This window comes from Erpetoichthys calabaricus, chromosome 8 (assembly GCF_900747795.2).
Source record: "Erpetoichthys calabaricus chromosome 8, fErpCal1.3, whole genome shotgun sequence".
In the NCBI taxonomy this organism is placed as follows: Eukaryota; Metazoa; Chordata; class Cladistia; order Polypteriformes; family Polypteridae; genus Erpetoichthys; species Erpetoichthys calabaricus.
In genome coordinates, this window is record NC_041401.2 from 70,906,473 (window position 1) to 70,928,358 (window position 21,886).

Here is a 21,886-nt window from a genome sequence, read left to right on the forward strand (position 1 = left end):
AAGTTGGTTTAAAGAGAGTTGTTGTGTCTGTGTGTGGCAGTCTTTATCATCCACTGGGCAACAGACCTCTCCATGATGAATTTCTGTTTTCCACTTGTTTCTCCTTCTCCTAGTGTTAACTAGTTAACTCAAAGCAATGAAAATTAAAAAAATTATAAAACAAAAAATTATCTTCCTTTTTTAAATCTAATAACTTTGCTTTACATAACAGGAGCCTAAATTTTTCTTGACTCATTTTACCTGCATTCTTTTTCAGTCTCCGTGACTAAGAGGTTGCTGGCACCGCTGTTGTACACCGCATGTTTAGGAATAATTCAATCATTTTCAGTCACGTCTTTATTGGTAATATTCCCTTAACCCACTGTTATAGGGACATATGCAGTAAGAGACATAAGAGGCTGCCTACTTAAGTCATGTCAATAAGAAGACAAAAAAAAAACTTAAAAGAAACAAGGAAAAAAAATCAGTCGTAGCTCACATCAAATTTCAAATTAACTTCTGAAACAAACCACCTACACACGATCTCAGAGGACTTTGCAATACTAAAGGTGTATAAGGAAGAGGACAGTTGGCGGCAACAGAGACCTGCTAGATGATTATTGGAGTGATATGGGTTTGAATAATCTTTAAACAAGGTGATGGTGGTGGACTACAGGTAGAGCAAGAATTGCCTGATTCCTGTCTCCATCCTGGGAGTAAAATTTGAGTTGATTCAGGTATATAAAAACTTGGGAGTCGTAGCTGAGGAGAGAATTTGCTGGGACCGCATCCATTAAGGCTATACACAAAAGGGTCCAGGGCTGACTATATTTCTTGAGGAGACTCAGGTGTTTTGGTATGTGTGGAACATTACAGTGTTCTCTATTATGCAATGGTGCGTTGGGCAATAGAAAAAAAATGGGATCTCAGCAGTCTTACTAAGTACATCAGGAAGAAGTCGACTCTGAAGCAAACAGAAGAATGCTGGCTAACTTCCCAGCCATCAAAGTCATCTGATATCCTCCACATGACACTCTGGTCAACATGGGGAGCACTTCTGACACAAAGATAATTCTACCACAGTGGTTTATAGAGCACTACTAAAGGTTCTTTTAACTAACAGCCTTTTAGACTTTACAACATACCCTCTGGATAATATTATTTGCCATTTTAGTATGTAAGTTAAATAGATTATGGACATATTTATCATGACATAACACTGTCAAACCCACCAAATCCAATTTATGACCTACAGTGATATTAGCACTGGGTACAAGGCAGGAAACAGCTCTTAACAGGGCAGCACTGCATCTCAGGGCCCATTAACGCACACACAAACACTAGAGGGCCAACTTGGTATAATTGATTAAGCTAACACATCCATCTTTATGGATGTGGAAGAAAAACTGGAAGTACCTAAAGGGAAAATCCATGCAGACACTGACAGAATGTTTATATTCCACATGAACTATAGTCAGGCAAAGGATTTAAACCCAAAACACTGGATACATACAGTATGGAAGCAGTGCTAACTATTGTATCACCTGTAACTGCAACACTTCAGTTTCTCTTTAGGATGAATGAAATATTTATCTCTTTAAAAGTTAATGCTTAATTTTAAACCATTATTAACTCTGAATTAGAATGTTAAATCCCAAGTTGTATTTTGCAGGATTCAGTGAGGATGTGAAAAATAGACCCCCTAACTGGAAATCTCTTTGACTTCTTTATAGCTCCCTTTTCTGCCAGAGTAACTCTTGAGAACCTCCCTATAAATTACTTATCATGCGAGCCTAAAGCAAAATGCTATGGGTACTATTATAAGCTTAGATTACCTACAGCAACTTGTGATGTCTGGGAAAAATCCTTCCAGCATTATTAAAAATCCACATCAAATCCATTTAATAATAATAATAATTCTTTGCATTTATATAGCACTTTTCTCACTACTCAAAGCGCTTAGCAATTGCAGGTTAAGGGCCTTGCTCAAGGGCCCAACACAGCAGAGTCCCTTTTGGCATTTTACGGGATTCGAATTGGCAACCTTCCGATTACCAGTGCAGATCCCTAGCCTCAGATCCCAGATCCCTTACAACGCTTCTTTTACAAAGGAAGTCTTCATGGAGTATAAAAGTAGCATAAATTATATATTGATTTGTTTACCACCAGTAATTTTCACATTTGCAAGACATTGACTGTATTTATTGTGTTTAAAAATTCACCACTGGTAATAATATGCAAAGGTTTTGGTCAGTTGTTTGAATTTGGTAGCCTTCACTAATCTCTCTATTATAATAAAAAAATCCTGGGACAAGATGAGACTATTTAGCCTGGGATGAGACGTGACTTTTTCAGAGAGATACTTTCACGTCCCATGAGACGAGACTTTATGCCAAGAGATTTAACCACGCCTGGGGCTGGAAATAAAAGACAAAGAGTAGATGACAAAGTAGAATGTCGTAAAGAATTCAAAAACGTTGGTGCGATACACATACAAAGCAGGTTAGAGATAATGAAAGTACTAAATTTGAAAAAAGTCTCAAAAAAATGATAGTAAAGATCACATTAGTGCAAACAAATGGAAATTATTACTCGGTGAAATAATGGAACAATGAAAAGAGATAAAGTTTAAATCTGAGCAATATATTCTAAGTCAGAGATTTGTAGATTGTCTAATTCATGTTGCCATGAGGGAAAAGTAGTGTTTCTACCCAATGAAGAGGTGTATCTGCGAGAATTAAAAGAGGATTTGTTGTTTGGTGAAAGTGAAATGCACATACGCAAGTGGCAGAGATGCGAAGTGGCTGGCGTGTATTGCAGGCCGGATGGTTGGCAAGCAAGGCGAGCAGGGGGTGAAGCCCCCTAGTATTACAAAAAAAACAACCAAGTTTGGAAGATCCAGTTTCCAAAAAATAATATTTGCAATATTACATGCTTCTACTAATGTGAAAATTGATTCTTCTGGTCATAATGTGTTCTCGTATCCCTTGTATAAATAAACTATGTCCAGACCAGACAAGACCATAATACTATAATCAATAATGTGTCTATTTCCAGTTATCAAATGAAAAGTAAATATATAGAGCCTACCAGGGACATCTTGTAAAATGCAGCTTGAGAGTTGAAAATTGTTGGTTTATATACATACCTTTTTAAATAAAGCACTTTTAAAGAGCTTAATATGTAAAGTAAATCTCATTATCCAAACAGCCGTATCACATGGAAGTTGTAAATTAGAAAATAACACCATTACTATGCATTGGACTACTGTACATACGAAACACCACATGAGAATTCCAGAGATAGGCAACTTTGTGAATATAGTACATAGGTAGATTATACTGTAAAGTGCAATATTCAACTCCTCTCAACCCCTTGACCTTTGTTACAGAAAATAAACTGCAGTTTTTTTTATTGCATGAGTGTTAACAAGGTCTTGCGGTCACTTACTAGCTTACTGAACCTGTTCTACTTCCTTTTGTCATGTGCAAACATGCTGGTGTTAAGTCAGTTTACTGCACAGGCAAAGGAGCAGTCACATCTCTGACCAATTACAAAAACACAATCACACATGCTTGAAGATTGTAAAAAATATATATTCAGCAAAGTAAATGTAAATTTCACGGTAAACTACTCACACTAATGAAAAGGATTTGGATGGTCCAAAAGGTACACAAGATTAGTCTAGTCTTTTATAATTTAGGAGTAATCATATGAAATATTATCTTCTAGGCATCTCACAAGATGAAATACATCATTATTCTGCAGCTGAATTATCTGTTCATCTGCTTTTCTTTCACAGTTTTGTAACTTCTGTTTCTTGTGTGTTATTTAGTACTATTAAGTCCATGGTTCATCAGTTAGAGAGTGTTACCAGTTCAAATCCCCATTATTGATGGAAAATTACCTGTTCTGAACTTTTCCTAATAGGGAGTGGAAATGCAGATAATATAAATCCAGGTTGATTTTCAGAAGCCAAATACAGTACTGTAATCAACAAGACCTGCAGGCTGCACTCTTAAAACTGGAGTAACAAATTGGAATAAATTATGAGGTAGAAAAACTACTTCAGAAGACCGACAAAACACATACACTTTAAAAAAATGTGTCTCCACATTATGAGACTATTGTCTAATATTCATGTTTTAAGTAAACCTAAACATCTTATAAAAATAACTGACTAACAGAGAGCTATGAAACAACTGTTTATATGTTTTCTATCTTTTACTTTATGGAGTAGTGTTTTTTTTATGTGGTCATAAGTTGAATGTTCAGTTGTAAAGTTTGAGGGATCATACTAAGATTTGGTGCTGGGTAGCTAATGTGATAGATAGATAGATAGATAGATAGATAGATAGATAGATAGATAGATAGATAGATAGATAGATAGATAGATAGATAGATAGAAAGAAAGAAAGAAAGAATCCGGAAAGTATTCACAGCGCATCACTTTTTCCACATTTTGTTATGTTACAGCCTTATTCCAAAATGGATTAAATTCATTTTTTTCCCTCAGAATTCTACACACAACACCCCATAATGACAACGTGAAAAAAGTTTACTTGAGGTTTTTGCAAATTTATTTGCAAAATAAAATCAAACTAAAATGATTTAGTTTAGCTATAAGGTTTACATTGTATGTATTGCAAACCTTATGAATGATCTGGATTATTTTCTTCACAATTAAACTAATTTATTCATCGAGTCCAGTCACAGTTTACCTCCTTATGAAGCACGCCTAGGTTTTTCTCGATCCTTCAAATGTATAGCTACGAATTCTATCACCTAATCAGGTCCTCGATCATTTCAAGTTGCCAAGTTATGTGCACAATTTTACAAAGAAAACAGTCCCACAGTTGTGCAGAAGAAAAGTGAAAATATATGACTTAGGCTGAGGGTGGCGCGGTGGCACAGTGGTAGCACTGCTACCTCCAAGCAAGGAGACTAGGGTTCATGTCCTGAGTCCTCCCAACATGAAGTTTGCTTGTTCTCTGCATGTCTGTATGGGTTTCCTTCCACAATCCAAAGACATGCAGGTTGGGTGCCCTATTGTTTGTTTGGTGTGTGGGTGTGTGTATGTGTTGAACCTGCAATGGAAAAATCCACCCAACCCACTCTTCTGGATTAAGTGGGTTATAAAAAGTCATGAGATAACATGGGCTGAGATTTACTTTTAAGCATCCTTTATAAGTGAGGTTTTTAGAACTTTGAGTCAATTTTTCTAGCTATTTATATCAGCTTTCTACTGGTTCTGAAGATTACATTTTAAAATTAGTTAACACAAGGATGTATCATTCTAAAATTAACTCATTTAATAAATAACTAAGGCTTACTAAATAGCTGCAGCATAATTGAAAGAACAAAACATAATATAAACTCACTTAATTGCAGCACAGCACTAGCTATGCTACCTGTCTAAAACGGGTTCAAATCTAAGTAATCAAAGTAGACCTTATGCTTTTTATTTGATACAGGGGTTGTCCATTTGGTTTGGTATAATAATATGAACTCAATCCCTTTCCCTTGTGGCGGCCTTTTCCTCTTCAGATAGAGACACCCGTTTTCGTTGCTTTCTCTTGTGTTCCCCTGTCGAACTGACCACTCTTATAGCTGAAGTGTTTTCCTTGGAAATTGCAGTGGTGGTCACTGCTGCATTGGTCTGGTATAGCAAATTTAGCCTACTTTAGTTTGGTTTCCTGATGTGCACACTGATTTATCATTATTTTCACTTATCCATTGTCCACTGCACAAAGTTATTAGTCATTAGCATTACAATCCATATTACTAACCGAGAATGGTAAACCGGATGGCATGGACGCAGGTACACGGCGATGGGACCATGAGACGTACTGCGCAGGCGCGTACGTCTCATACACCGCAAGCGAAGTCATATCCACCGCGCACGAAAGAGTCACGGCCCAAAAACGAAAGAGCTCAACTGACGTGAATGAGAAATGAAGCAACAACGCGCCCATAGCTAACGACTACTGACACGGCCACACAAAAAAGAGGATTCTGCGCTGCAGCCCAGATTGAAACAGAAGAGGCTATGGAGGCCCCACAGGTCCACACACCGCCATATTGTCAGTGGCACTACTGTGGAGTGAATTTAGGAATAATGTGCTGCTTGGGATTGTACAAACCGCTGAACGCGTTACACCTAATTCAAACACAATACAGCTCAACGATACAAACACGAGCCCACCTGGATAAGATCAATGAACGCAGGCACCTACAATGTGCATCTGAAACTGCGGAAGCAAAGCAGGCACGGGTTCAAAACGAACGAGCTCGTCTGACAGATATACGAACACGCGCCCGCATGGATACAATCAATGAACACAGGCGCCTACAATGCACATCTGAAATGCTGCGGGCAAAGCAGGCACGGCTCCAAAACGAACGAGCTCGACTAATGTATTTCAGGATACCCAACGCCGGGGGTAGGCGAGCGAAGCGAGCAGGGGGCGGATCCCCCTTGTTACAGTATAAACCTCATTCTTGTGGCCTAAGCAGGTGGAAGAAAGTTGCTATGTTATGCCAGCAAATAACGTCAGATAACAGAATAGGCCGATACAACAATTTTTCTTATTTTTTGACTCTTATTTTTACTATCAGTTTTGATTTTATTTTAAAATTTTCCTCCTGGCCCTAGCAACCAGACACACACACACACAGATGCTTATCCTTTTAATGAGGTGGATGTTTTCCAAAGGAGCTACCACATACAATTTTAAATAGTAACACACACTTTTACTGCTAACAATTAATGCATGTACCCAATTATTTTTGTAAAGACATCAATAAGGGAAAACAAACACAGCCACAAACATATTTAGACTAATATACCACAAGAAAAATAAGTCAGGTGAAGATAATTTGTCATTTAACAATTTACATGTACATTCCATAAATGCTGTAAAGGTCCAGCTTTAAAGAAAACAATTTGAAAAACAAAGCAAAAAAATGTAACAAAGTTTGTAATACAACAAATTAAGAAACAGTAAAAAAGCATTGCAAAGAGTATTGGCTTTTATGATATTGTATCAAGACTGAAAACAAAGTTCAAAACAAAAAGTTTGACAGCAGGCTGGGAAGTATGCCAGGGCATTTCTGAGAAGCTGAAGCAAGTAGCAAAGTTCACATGCCAGTCTGTTAGATCAGCACCACTCATGAATCAGACAAACAAACTTGAATGACCTGGCAGATGGAATAAAGAGTAAGCAAACAATCAGGGATTGCACTTCACTCAAATTAAGGGCTTAGTTAGTGAATGTGGTGCTAGTGTTACTACAATAAATGTTAGAAGAAAACCGCTCAATTAAAACAAATTATATGCGTGCATTAGACAGATGTAAGATGGGCTAGCTACTGGACCGATGAGGGCACTGTAAATGAATAACATATTTCCATATGTGTTTTTAAAGGTTAAAACTGATATTTACTTATACAACCCAAAGGATATGATATGTGATTTTGGGATAACAGGTACTTGTGCCCAGGAGGCGTGAGTCAGGGCTGTTTTGAAGAACATTGGGCAAAAGATGCCTGGATTACAAGGACAAATTTAAAATCTATAGTATAGTACAGTAGTGTCGACAGTGGATGTGTTAGTTTATTCTCAGGCATTACATAACATATATGAATGCAGTTCATATCATTTTTAAAAAAATGTGAATAAAAATTAAAAGTTTTTCTTTTATATTTGAGATAGCTATTACAATAAAATGTGTTACTGATTGTGATCATATCCCAAAATTATAAACAAACAGACTACAAAAAAAAGAAACAGTTATTGGTTTGTTTTCTTCAACTTACACAATGCACATACACAACATTGTAATGATAAACTACATCAAAAATAACTTAAAATACAAATATTGGATGATAAATATCTTACTACACCACATACTGTCTTTTTTTGATGTTGCGGACCATCCCTCAAATCTCCTACACCAAGGTAGCCTGTCTGTTTGTTACTCCAACTAAAAAACTTCTATTATGCTCACTTCTCATCTTCAAATCATTTCCTTCCATCAACAAATGCTTGAGGGAGACTATTTGTTCCTTTACAGTGAAGGCCTGAGTCTGCCTCATGCTGCAATACCTTCTGAACCGAACCATTCAAGTTTGCTCATTTAAACGACTGAACATCCAGAAAACCTCACTCAGTGGTATATGTACTAAACAATCAGTGTTATTCCTAGTGTTCTGCAAATATTAAAGAATGTTGATGTATTGACTGAGGTTGGCTTTTGCTGCAACTGTATAAGAACAAACGATAAAGAAGTCAGCTTTAGACTAAAGAAGTTATTTTCCTTTATTCCAGTATCCTCCTAAAACTGTATTTTGTATATAGTGTACCTACACTGAGATACAGACATTGTCAGTTCCAAGAACATATCATGAATCTTTGGGAACAGCAGGTGTTTCGGGTCTTCCTCTCCAGCAGTGACAACTTTGAAAAATTCCTCTGAGATCCTCTTTCATGCACCTTGATAACTCCACCTCTTCCGGTCTTTAGAGAATATAACCCTGAAGAACTGTCCACATGGTATCATTTAGAGCCAGCAAATAATGGTGGCACACCACTGAAGCTGAAGCATGAGCTCAGGAATAACCTTTATGGCATTAAATAGGTTTTGTTCACTTTGGACTCCCAATCCTTCTTATGACATTTTGTTGGATTTAGAATATCTTTTAAGGGTGCTCCATATTACTGAGCCATATAATCCTGGCTCGTTTACAGTATACACATATGTGGATTTTTATCTAAACATCATATGCACTAGGTTAACTGCCACCTCTAAATTAGCTTTGTGTGCTGTCAAGACAATTTATTTTAGTGGTGTACAAACTACGAGAAAAAGTGAAAAGTACCATCCTCAGACAGCGCACAACCAGTCCAACATATCCAGCAAAGAATTAACATTTTTGAGATGTGAACATATTATATGTAGACCTTTTAGTGTCACACAGAAGTAGCAAAAAAATGTACAACGACATGGCTTACTGAGATAATGTCTCATGTACCAGTGCCACATCAATTCTAAAGAAGAGGGTGCTTTTGGCTGCCATATTGACTGTAATCAATGTGCTGTCAAACCATAGGAGGTTTGTTAATACAAAAACCAACAGGACTAATACTTGCTTTCAGGGTAGTAAAATACCCTCTTACCCTCTGAGCATGGTCATACATGAGCTAGCATCCATTTTCTGTTGAAGGTTATGAACAAAATTGAAGTTTGTTCATTAAAATAGATGTCATACCAAATCAGTTTGCACTTAATCATACAAGTCTATTACAAAATGTCATCCTCTAAAGAGATTTTGGGCATCATTTAGCTAACAAGGGTACTAAAACTAAAACAAAACCTTACGTAACTCATTGCAGCAACAACTGGCTTATAGAGTTTAATGGCCAGGTGAGTGCATTCACTTCTCACACATTTTTTATACATTTGTTTTAACTTTTTGTCCATGTCGTGTTTGCCTGTTGTGGCCATTTTTATCCTATAAACATAAATCAAAAGAATCTCCAGCTTTTCTGATCTTCATTATATTGCTGTACTGTCTTTGCGTACTAATGTATAATTTTTAAGCATGCTTTCTTTTTCATGTAATTTATTTCCTTTTTAATTTTTTAACCTAACTGCTGCTGCATGGCTGAGAAAGTGGAAACATTGAAACGGTAAAAAGAAGTTCCTAATGATATATTTACCAAAATTTATTACCCTTGTTGCATTTTGCACATAACTATTTTTAGTACAGGAAAGCGTACAATACTCCGTATATATTATTCTTTTTTCCCTTCTAGTCCAAAGAAACACAATATGGTCTCACTTAGGGTGGTTTGCATCCATGGCAAAAAAGAGAGGGATGCTTAAATGAAATCTGTGGGAATCGAACACTGACTTTGTGGTTGAAAGGCAACTGTGCTAACCATCACAATCTCTAAAGTGCTGTTTCTCGGTTTATAGCTCTCATGGCACTACTTCTTGTCACTCGCTCCAACTCCAAGAAGCCCTCACCATGGGGGCAAGGTTCAAAGTCATATGTCAAAAACTAACCTCTGGTGAGAAGTATCATACCCCTGTCAAATTTCAAGAAAACTGTGCATAAAGTATAAACAAACTGTATGCAAATGGTGATAGTCCTTTATAGATACAGTATGGTTTTGTGTTTTTTATTTCTCCTTTTTCAACATTGTTGTGATTCATTTTATTTTACTAAGAGCAAACTAATTAAAAAGGTGCTTGCACTAAACATATAAGATTATGTCATAGAGCTGCCAGTTGGCTCCTTTCTTTGTAGGCTAACATCAGTGCTTGTTAAGAATTTGACAGCATGTGCTGGCCCTTGATTCTTGTTGGGAGAACTCTAGACGACCTTATAGCATTTGCTTTGCTGCCAGTATGATTTGATTTATACCCACAGAAGCTTGACAAAGTTCATTTTGATTTTGACCATATTCATCTATCCATCCATCTTTTAAACCTGCTTAACCAGTATAGAATCCTGAACAGCCAGTACCTAATGTGACCGCACTGGGTACAAGGTGGACTCCAAATATGGACATGGTTTCTGTATATTAAAGGGCATATTTATGAGAATGCCCACACTCACTCATACCAGGCCAGTTTAGGATTGTGCAATAACCTAATGTGCACATTTTTCGAATGTGGTAGGAAAAAAAATCACTGTACCCAGAGGAATACTCATGCATACATAGGGAGAATGTGCAGACTTCATGAAAATAATGTTCAGGCTGGGACTCAGGATTTGTGAGCCAGCAGTGCTAACCACTATATCATATTGCCAACTCTATTGAATATTGCATACAGTACATTTTCATTTACAAGGATATTTTAAAATATATTTCACTGAAGTAAAAATAAAACACAATATAACAAACCATGCAATGAAACAGAAATTTTAATACTTATCAGAAGTGATGAGTAGAGTTCACGTTGCAGTGAGTTCAGCAAAACCACTGAAATTTTTGTGAACTTTGCCAAATTCCGCAAAATGCACTGACGTAAACGGGAAAGGAGGAACCAAACTAGTTTTGAGTGGATTTTAAAGATGCAGTGGTCTTTTAAGTATCCCAGAGGGTTAGGAAAAAAGTCTGCCAAATATGCCGGACCGATTATAATTGCCAAATATGTGATCTGAGCTGTGAGGCAATAGTGCTAACCACTGAGCCACCGTGCCTCCAACAACAAAACACACTTGCAGAACGAATACTGCAAATAAAATATAACAAACGGCCACAAACTAGAAATTAGTAAATACAGTATAGTTCATTGCACTCACAGAGTTTCCACTCTTGGGACACACTTTGTCCATTTCCCTAAGCAGGAGCGAGGGACTGGCTAATCAATTGTTTGACGGCTCTGAGCTGTTTTGTTTTCGGGTTAACTGTGCACATATATTCATTAAGAAGAAACGTCTTGTAAATAGTAATACATATTTTATTTTTATTATTTCACAGTGTGCCCTGTGTTTTCTGATGAAGGGAGGGGGAGGGCTCCTTGAAGGCATGGATTTGGATAGGTGAGCACATAGCTAATTTGCAAGCATAATTAGCCATGTGGTTCTGCCCTGCCAGCCACAAGATGGAATGTTATATATCCAGTGACATTATGCCTAATATTCTCATTATAGTTAATTATTTACCCTGCAAATGAAAATACTGCAAGTTTTTAATTTATTTGTGGGATGAAACCAACCAGGAGTGAGAGAGTGGTGTTTCCCCTTGGTGAAATGAGTACGGTTAGAGATGGGGGAAAATATTGTGTAGCACTGTCAAGAGTGATAGACATTTATTTTACTTTTTTAACTTTCCTTGTGTGCTTGTGACCCAGCGATGGCAACTTCAGCAACGGTCTCACAACAAGTATGTGTGAAGGTTCTGCGCATTGCTGCTACAGCTTTTGATGTCACGCTGGCCTTGCAAAGCATCATGGGGTGTTTGGAAAAAAAATGTTCACCTAAGCCTGCTGCATGGCGAATATTCGGGAAAAATATCCAGGGAATAATGCTTTAGTGAATTTTGCTGATCAATAAGCATACCTTCAGAAATTGATTTGCATAAATGATATGCAAGTTTTCCCTAAAACATTTCCTATATGGCGTTTTGGCGAGTATTAAACATTTTTTTACCCAAAGGGGCACAGAATGCAATAGATGCATTGTCAAAATCCTTCAACATTATCTTACTGCCTGGAACAGTGTAATAGCAGAGTTTCCAAGGAAAGAGGAGGTGAAGTCTGAACAAATGAATCAACCTGGGAAAAGGGATCCCCTGTAACATTCTGTAGCAAAAGAATAATACTAGGCACCAAGTGTGCAGCCACAGCTTTTAAAATGACAATACAGCTGTTTTTTTAATCTGTACTTTGAATTGAAGCAAAATATTGTTAATTACAGTAATCCCTCCTCCATCGCGGGGGTTGCGTTCCAGAGCCACCCGCTAAATAAGAAAATCCGCGAAGTAGAAACCATATGTTTATATGGTTATTTTTATATTGTCATGCTTGAGTCACAGATTTGTGCAGAAACACAGGAGGTTGTAGAGAGACAGGAACGTTATTCAAACACTGCAAACAAACATTTGTCTCTTTTTCAAAAGTTTAAACTGTGCTCCATGACAAGACAGAGATGACAGTTCTGTCTCACAATTAAAAGAATGCAAACATATCTTCCTCTTCAAAGGAAACAGAGAGGAAAGCAAACAAATAGGGCTGTTTGGCTTTTAAGTATGCGAAGCACCGCAGGTACAAAGCTGTTGAAGGCGGCAGCTCACACCCCCTCCGTCAAGGAGCAGGGAGAGAGAGAGAGAGAGAGAGAGAGAGAGAGAGAGACTGAGAAAAACAAAGTCAAAAATCAATACGTGCCCTTTGAGCTTTTAAGTATGCGAAGCACCGTGCAGCATGTCGCTTCATGAAGCAGCTGCACACAGAAGGTAGCAACGTGAAGGTAATCTTTCAGCATTTTTAGACGAGCGTCCGTATCGTCTAGGTGTGCAAACAGCCCCCCTGCTCACACCCCCTACGTCAGGATCAGAGAAAGTCAGCGCAAGAGAGAGAGAGAGAAAGTAATTTGGGTAGCTTCTCAGCCATCTGCCAATAGCGTCCCTTGTATGAAATCAACTGGGCAAACCAACTGAGGAAGCATGTACCAGAAATTAAAAGACCCATTGTCCTCAGAAATCCGCGAACCAGCAAAAAATCTGCGATATATATTTAAATATGTTTACATATAAAATCCGCGATAGAGTGAAGCCGCGAAAGGCGAAGCGCGATATAGTGAGGGATCACTGTATTGATTTCTTTGTAACTCAAGCCCATTCCTATTAGATAGACTTTTAGAAAATCAAGTTCTTAAATCTTTTAAATGTTACTGCGTAAACAGTACAGCATAAATATACCAAAGCAAGTACATGTCGCACATTATTTATTTTTGGCCAACAACTTGTCGAATTGGTAAATGTCAATTATTTTAGCACACCACTAAAGTCTACCATGGGGTGTGTGACTGGTGGTGACAAGTTCATTGTAAGGTCATAACTTAATCAAATTGTTGTGACAAGACATGAGAATCGAAAAGGTTGAGCAACTACTAATCACAACACATTTATTATTATTATTCTAAATTTCCCCATGAGATTATTAAAGTTTATCTAATCTAATCTATTAAAAAGTGACATGAACAGCACCATTGGCATTCCTAACAAAAGAAAGCCATGCCATGTCAGCAGGTTGACAATACAGTACATAAGACATTGCTTTCAAATTGAATAATGGAAGTGCATTAGGATATTTCCTAGTGAGCAAGATTAATAAGCACATGAGCGTGTATAACAAATATGTGTGCATACACTGAATTAGAAATCACAATAGTTTTATTGCATCTGGTGTTACTCCAAATAATTTAATTGAAGGATTAGAAACAACTATGAAACCAACACTAGCTGCCAATAATCAAGTATTTTTCCTCAAAACAGTCATAGTTGAGGACAATCCCAAAATGTACAATCTAATCAGACACCATGTAGAAATAACACTTTAATCACACCTGAATTGTTTGATTTGTAAGTTTAATGGTATTGGTTCATATTTTTTGAATACTATTATATTACAGGTAGACCTTCACTAATCTGGCACCATTGGGACCTGAGGTATGGCACATAAGTGAAAATGCCAGATGATAAAAGGATCACCAATTGCTAAACATCTCATCATACCTTTAAAATATCATGTAAATTCAGTACGGTTGGATAATAAAGAAAACAAACATTAAATGAAAAAGCAAGTGAAATTTTAATGAAGTAACATACCTTTACTGGCAAGGTGCCAAATAAACTCCAAATTAAAAATGGTACCAGTAGTTTGTTATTTTTAGCACTGGAAGTATACATCAGGCTTTCTCTCCATCGCAAAAACTGCAACCCACCCTTCAAACCCTCCAGACAACAACAACACTAGCCCCTTATTGCTTTGACATGATCGGGACTTGACGTCCCTCCTCTTTTTTCAAAAGTGATCATGATTTCCCTCATGATGGAACCCCCATATTGCTGTGGTGCAGTGCAATGTCAGGATGCACTTGGTAGGTGGCTAAGAAGAATGTTGCAGTGGTGCGAACTGCGGCGTGATTGGGAGTTCAAGGACTCCCCCTCCATCCCTCTGAGAAGCATGGCACAGCACATCTGGGGAGATGACTATGAAGATAATGAAGCACAAAGTGTTTGGGGGGTTCATGAGGGACCTTTCCATCTTATAATATTTTACAAATTTATTTATACAAATGAGTAAAAAAATGAATGGCTCTAATCAGAGTATGACGAAGAATCTCTTACATAAACAGGCAGATCACTCAACAGCTTTGGGGCCCTTAGCTAAAAGCTCTTTTTTATTTAATCCTTGGAAGTGTAACTTCAGAAACGCCACTGTACCTGGGGAATTCAGCTGGCTAGCTGCGAGACACTCATATTCAGGCTTTCACCGCTGGCTTGATGACCAACTTCGCTCCTAGTTGGGTGTAGGCTTTTTACTCCAGCTGGATTTTTTTTTTTTTTTTTTGCTTTTCATTTGGCTTGAATTACTTTTTGATTCTGGCAAATTAGCAAATAATTTCCTCTGCTTCTGCTAAACACTTAGTCCATTTGTGTATGTGCTTGATGCTCCCCTTCCCCCTGACTTGAATATCACATTAGCTTTGAATTCCTTCTCACCCCAGTTAGGGGTATAAATGCTGGCTAGAATTTGCAAATTTTAATTATTTTTTTGCACTACATTAACATAACAGTCTTCTGAGTCATGTTACCCGAAAAATAGTAAAGAGGGTTGCTTTCTGAATCAATGTCTCTACTCCTCTAGGTTTTTTGATATAATTACAGTGAAATAATTACCTCTCTCTAACTAAACCTAAGTTGATATTAAATGTTTAAATGTGTCTCCTATAAAAAGGCCATATCTTCAGTTCACTAAAATGTAGTAACACTTGTGGTCAAAACCTCAGACATGACAACTAATAAAATTTAATTACAGATCACAATTACCTAGGTTTTTTGTTTCTACAATTCTTACTATTTATTAATATTAAATATTTTTTTATCCTGTTTCTCAAAATATTTAAGTGGAAAATAAAATTTCCTCCTTCCCTCTTTGCTTCCTCTATCACCTCATTCCAGCCATCTTTGTCTCCGTAATTAATGCACTGGCTAAGCCATGCAGTGACCCTGCCTCTAACATGTTCCCACAATGATGTGCAAGAAGCAGCATAAAAATTATACATAATCAAATGTCGTCAGAGTGGCACTGTAAATGTTTTTAGTCAAAACTGCATAGAACTCTTCACATCACAATTTTTACAATAAGCAAACTTGCTTGTAGTAAACCAGTTAACAGTAGTAACTGTATTAACTGCATTTAAAAAACAAATCCTTATGAACACTAAATAGTAAATGCAAAGCTAAAAATAATATAACTAGTGATTCTAATAACAATAGCACGAGTATAGTAAATTGGGGAAAACAAAACAAATTATAGGGAACCAATATAATCAGTAGAAAGTGAGTAAGTGTATACAGATAGTTTAAAGATAATGTACAGATACTGTGCATCACCTATAAACATATAACTGTAATCATATGTAAATATGGATGTGAATAATTTTTTAATTAAAAAAGTGCATAGTTAATAGAGATAAAAAATGAAGAAATGAAGAGGAAAGAAAAATGTTTACAAAATATTTCAAATTCTTTGGTCTTAGCCCGGCTATCAATCCAGTCTAATGATGGGCTCTTTCAGTCTTTGTTTTTATTTTTTTGTTTTACACAAGTTGACTTTAAAAACTTTGTTTCAAAAACAAACTCATGAAGAATGTGGGCCATTTTCCACCATGACTTCAGGAATTCCAACAATCTACATATTACTCATTCTTGAGCAGTTTTTGAGCTCAGTAAATTTACTCATCAAGTTTATAGTTTCAGCCTGTAAGTTGATATAAGGCACTCTAGCTCAGAGTCTTAAAGTTTGTGGTCAATATATTCAATATGCCATCTTCTTTTTCTTTGTTTACATTGTCCCCTTGTCTTTCAAATTTGCCATTTTTGTTAATAATTTTTGCTCCTCTTGTCTTTACATTTTCACCTCTTCTCTCATTTAAGGTGCTGTTCTCCAAACTGTTTCTCCATCACACTTTGTTGCTCTTTCAATTTTGCTGTTTCAATTGTTTTTTTCTGTTGTGGCAGGAGGCTGGGGGTCAGACCCATCTGGGATGCCTGGAAGGGCAGAGAGGCAGACTATATGTCCCCCGGGCCACAAAGGGGCAACTGCCCTGGTTAGTGTGGGGACCATGGGAACGGAGTGTGGAGGCTCAAACCTATTGGGGCCCGTGGCCACCACCAGGGGGCAACCCAAGCCTCATAGAGCCGGGAATATCTGCACTTCCGCCACACCTGGGAGGGTTTATGGAGGACCTTCCAGGGACGCCGGAGTGCTTCCGGGTGCTCATGTGGCACTTCCGGAAGAACATCAGCGAGCACCTGGAGCACATCCAGGTGATTATAAAAGGGGCCGCCTTCCTACAGTCGAGGAGCCAGAGTCGGTGCAGAAGGAGGACGAAGCTCCAGTGAGAGGAAGAAAGGCGGCCCACGGACACTTAAAGGCCCGTGTAAGGGTGACTGGTGCGGGAGCTTTAATTTGTAAATAAAACGTGTGTTTTCTAGAACTGCGGTGTCTGCCTAATGGTGTTTGGGCTAGCTCTCACACTGTGTAATAGGATCTGTGCTTTAATGCCACCCGTCTTGGACCACCTGAGATCTATCAGCATCCATTTTTCTTGCATTTTTTTCATTATGCCTTAAAATAATGTTCAGAAGTTATACTGAATTAGCATCTGATGCTTCTTTCCTCAAAATCGGCATCTACGCCTAAAGTGGTGTATCCCTTATAATTTCATAACACTTGTCAATTAGCTAACCTTAGCTAGGTAGACAAATTTTATTTCTTTTATTTTATTATTTCTTTTTTCACATTTTTTGCCATTGTGCAGCATGAGTTGCCATTAGGGTCTATTATATCAAAAATGTTTTTTTCTCACTCAGCATGACAACATGATATTAAATTTTGTTTCTCAGCCATCACTACAAACTACTTGGGGTAAGTAACATATAAAAATATATACATACTTTTTAGGTAGAGTATTCCTTTAACTTATTTTTTTGTTTTTCATTTAGTCCATGTTTTTTTTTTTTTTTGTCTTGTACCTCATGTTCCATCTCCCTCAATTTATTTGTTTTCAAGAACTGCAGACCCTCTAAATATAAAGTCTTTATGTACTGCAGACACATAAAATGTGTGTAAATATCAGCATGAGTTGAACACCTTTGGGATATTTTAAGAAAGTACAGTACCTGTGAGCAAACCCACATGAACAGAGAGAAAGTGTTCAAACTGCAAATGACAAGTCTAACTAAAGAAACTAGGTCTGTGGGGCAACACTATTAACAAATGTCACGTCCTGTTACTCATCATTCAAGACTTTTTTTTTTTAATTTAGCAGGTCAGGTCAGGTCAGGTCAGGTCAGGTCAGGGAGCATGCACTGGTACAGTGTGTTGCTGCACCCACCACACGATGAAACAGCTCGGGATCCAAGTTGGCAACCCCCCAGGCAGACATGCAGTCCAGTCCCACCCTCTGGAAATGACCATTTATCTGCCACAGCCAGGTGTTACGTGGGCATCCCCATTGCCTTGCCCAGCCGCTCGGGTCCTCAGCAATGAGGATCTTGTGAGATGGATCACCCTCGGGGAATCCGCACCATATGGCCTTAGTGCTGTAACTGAGATTCCCTCACAATGCAGGTAAGGTGCCTCATTCGCAACTCCATGATCAACCACTCATTTGACACAAAGTCAAACCAGCAGTAACCAAGGATTCTCCAAAGAGAAACAGCACTAAAGGAGTCCAGGCTACGTCTCAGGTCACAGGATAGCATCCATGTCATGCAACCATATAGAAAAACAGGCAGCAGCAGGACTCTAAATACTTGAATATTTGTCCTTTTGCAGAGATATCGAGAGCACCACACAACCCCTTTCCAGGGACCTCATAAACCCCTCCATGCTCTCCCAATCTGTCTACTGACTTCATAGGAAGAGTCACCAGAGACATGAATGTCACTACTGAGGTAAGTAAACCTCTTGACAAGGTCAACATTCTCTCCATAAATGGACATACTACTGATGGTTGTGCCCAAGAAGTCATTAAAGGCCTGGATCTTGGTTTTTATCCAGGACACTTGCAAGCCCAGACACTCAGACTCCTCACTCAGTCTCTCGAGAGCCCCAATCAGAGCCTCAATTGACTTGGCGACGATCACAGCACCATCTGCAAAGTCAAGATCAGTGAATCTTTCTTTACTAACAGATGCCCCAAAGCTGCTGGACCACATGACCTTGCCCAACACCAAGTTCTGGCAAGCATTGAACTGAGTAGGAGCAAGAACACACCCCAATGAACCCCAGAATAAACTGGGAAAAACGTAGAGGTTCTGCCTCCACTCTGCGTAACAATCACAGTAGCAGTGTACAGGCCAGCCATGACATCCAGCAACTTCAGAGGGATCCCGTGAAGTCTCAGGATGTCCCACAGGGCAGCTTGATCAACTGAGTCAAAAATTGACAAAAGGCTGCAAGGAAACAGTGCCAGGATGTGGTGGATGATAAGACTTCTTAAGCGTAAAACCAGACTACTCCGGTTGCTGATAAGTGAGCAAGTAATCACAGATCCTATTGAGGATGACTCTAGCAAGGATCTGACCCAGCACTGAGAGCAGATTTATCCCCGTGTAGTTGCTGCAATCCAGGGGCCTCATGTATAACGCCTTGCGTAGAACTCACACTATAACATGGCGTAAGCACAAAAGCGGGGTTGTGCATACGCACAGAAAAATCCAGATGCAGGAAACTGTATGTACGCAAACTTTCACGTTCTTCCACTACATAAATCCCGATCAGCGTGAAAAGTAACGCACATGCACGCGCCTTCTGTCCCGCCCCAACTCCTCCCAGAATTATGCCTCTTTGAATATGCAAATCGATATAAATAGCCTTCTGAGAAAACACAATGGGAAAAGCACGGGGGAAAATTTAAGAATTTCAGCGAATACCAAGTGGAGGCAAAGGAAAAACATACTATTTGTTGGTTTAAACAGTGGTATAACCAACAAAAGGAAGTTGATCGAGTGACAGAGTGTCAGAGAAACTCGAAAGCTCAAGTTCACAAAGTCGCACAGTGCCGAAATAAAAAAGAAATCACATATCAAAGTCGCCGTGAAAAGGCAAGTTGTAGCCGACCATTTGAGTGTCATATGAAAGCTTATTAGGGTACAGACAAAAAAATAGACACACAGTGGGAAGAAAGCACGAAATGTCAACTTTAATCTCGAAATTTCCACTTTAATCACGTAGTTTATTTTGTCATTAAAGTAGAACATCATAAACTTCATCTTAAAATCATTTAATTTACTAGTTTCTCAAATCCCATTGGAACTAAAGTAGGACGTTAAATGCTTTGTTCTGTATTTGATCTTCTTTGTGCTCTGTGTGTGAATCACTACCTGCTTCTTAAACGGGCTTTCTCTTTCTCCAACAGGACACATAATCCATTACATTTGTGATATTACAGCTCTCTGAATAATTAAAATACTGAGATGTATACGTGATATCTTTTTCATGATGATAGGAATGAAAGCATGTTATTAAACATGGGAACACGGTGGCGCAGCGCTTGTTCATATCTCATGCAGGAGGCTTGCTGCGCCATGCGCGACCTTCAATGAAATAATTTATCACAGCAGTACTGTCTCTTTCAAACGTACTAACCTCCAATTCTTGTCCTTACTTTTCTTTCTCCAAATACCCAATCGCCACACAATCAGCTATGTAATAGACGTGAAGCCATTTGTAAGCTTAGAAAGCCGATTCTTCAAAACTTTTCAGGAACATTGAAATATCTTCTTAGTACATGTTTAATTATTCTATCTGTCTATCTTTCCAGTGTCGCATCAGCGCAAGAATACAACGCAATGCAGGAACAATCCCTGAACTAGCTAGCGCTGCGGCACCGTGTCCTCACATGTTTAATTATTAACAATACAGATTATTTAAATGAAGTTAAAGTTTTATCTGTATAATATAATCAACATATTTTGCTGCATTTCATCTTAAAAATGAATACCGTCATCATATTTAAATATGCGCTTTATAAAGTGGCGCAGGTTGTGCAATATTATAACTGTAGTGCAAGTTTACAGTGAGGTAATTGTACTTATAAGTAAACAGTTCTACAAGGAGCACTTGATGGACTGATTGAGTGCGTTTAGAGTTCTTGGGATGAAACCTTTTCTAAACCGCGAAGTCCGTACTGGGAAGTCTCTAAAGCATTTTGCCGTGGCTCAGGCAGCGTCTGCTTCATGCTGTATACTGATATTTCTCTTTCCGATCAACTGCTGCTGTGATTCCCCACTCAGATACAGTGATATAAATACTCCGAGTGGTGCAGTGAGAGTAAAATGGAAAAAGATGATCTGCTGTGGCATCCCTTAACGGGAGCAGCTGAAAGAAGAAGAAGATGCAGTGAGAGTTACAACGCTAAAGCAGTTATGGTATTTGGAATACTATGGCTATTCCCTGGACCATTATACTGCTGCAGGTTAATTACAATCAGATGCATTACACTAATAAACAATATGTAGTTAGTTTCAGTGTATTTATAAAGCCGCGTCAGGAATGTGGAGCTAAGAAAGAAAGGGTGACCACACAGGAACAGTAGCAGTGCTTTGACGCTGGGTGTCGCCAGTTTGCAAAACCGAGCGGAGAAATTGCGTACGCCAAGGTATGAGTTACCGTGGAAATGTGCGTGGCTTTACGCCAAGTTTAGGTTTTGTACATCGCGATTTGAGCGTGGAAACGGGAGTACGCAACATTTCTGTGCATACGCACCGTTTATACATGAGGCCCCAGGTGATCACCCTTCCCTTTCCAGATAGAGATGTCCCATTTTCCAATCAGTTGGGATGATGCTCATCTCCCAAAAGGAAGTAAAGATTGCTGCAATGCCAAGAGAGCAGCCTTATCAACAGTCAAAAATTCACCACGAATACCACAGATCCCTGCAGCCTTCACTTTTAATTAATTTCACTGTATAATTTAGTTATGAAGAATAATTTGCTTACTATGAAAATTAAAGTCATGACTACAAAAACATAATGTAAAGATTTTTTTTTTAATTCTACAATGCAAAGAGAAATAGTGCTTGGTAGTCAGAATATGAAAAGTTAAAATTCTTGTAATTTCATTTATAATCTGTAGTTGCAATTCTTGCTCTGTAAGCA

The 21,886-nt window shown here is 38.2% G+C and overlaps 1 protein-coding gene across 2 annotated transcripts in view; it reads right to left on the reverse strand.

Annotated features, from left to right (window-relative positions):
• The window catches only part of pigl (phosphatidylinositol glycan anchor biosynthesis, class L), a 62,703-nt gene that overhangs the window by 28,961 nt on the left and 11,856 nt on the right, over positions 1-21,886 (reverse strand). The window lies entirely within an intron of this gene.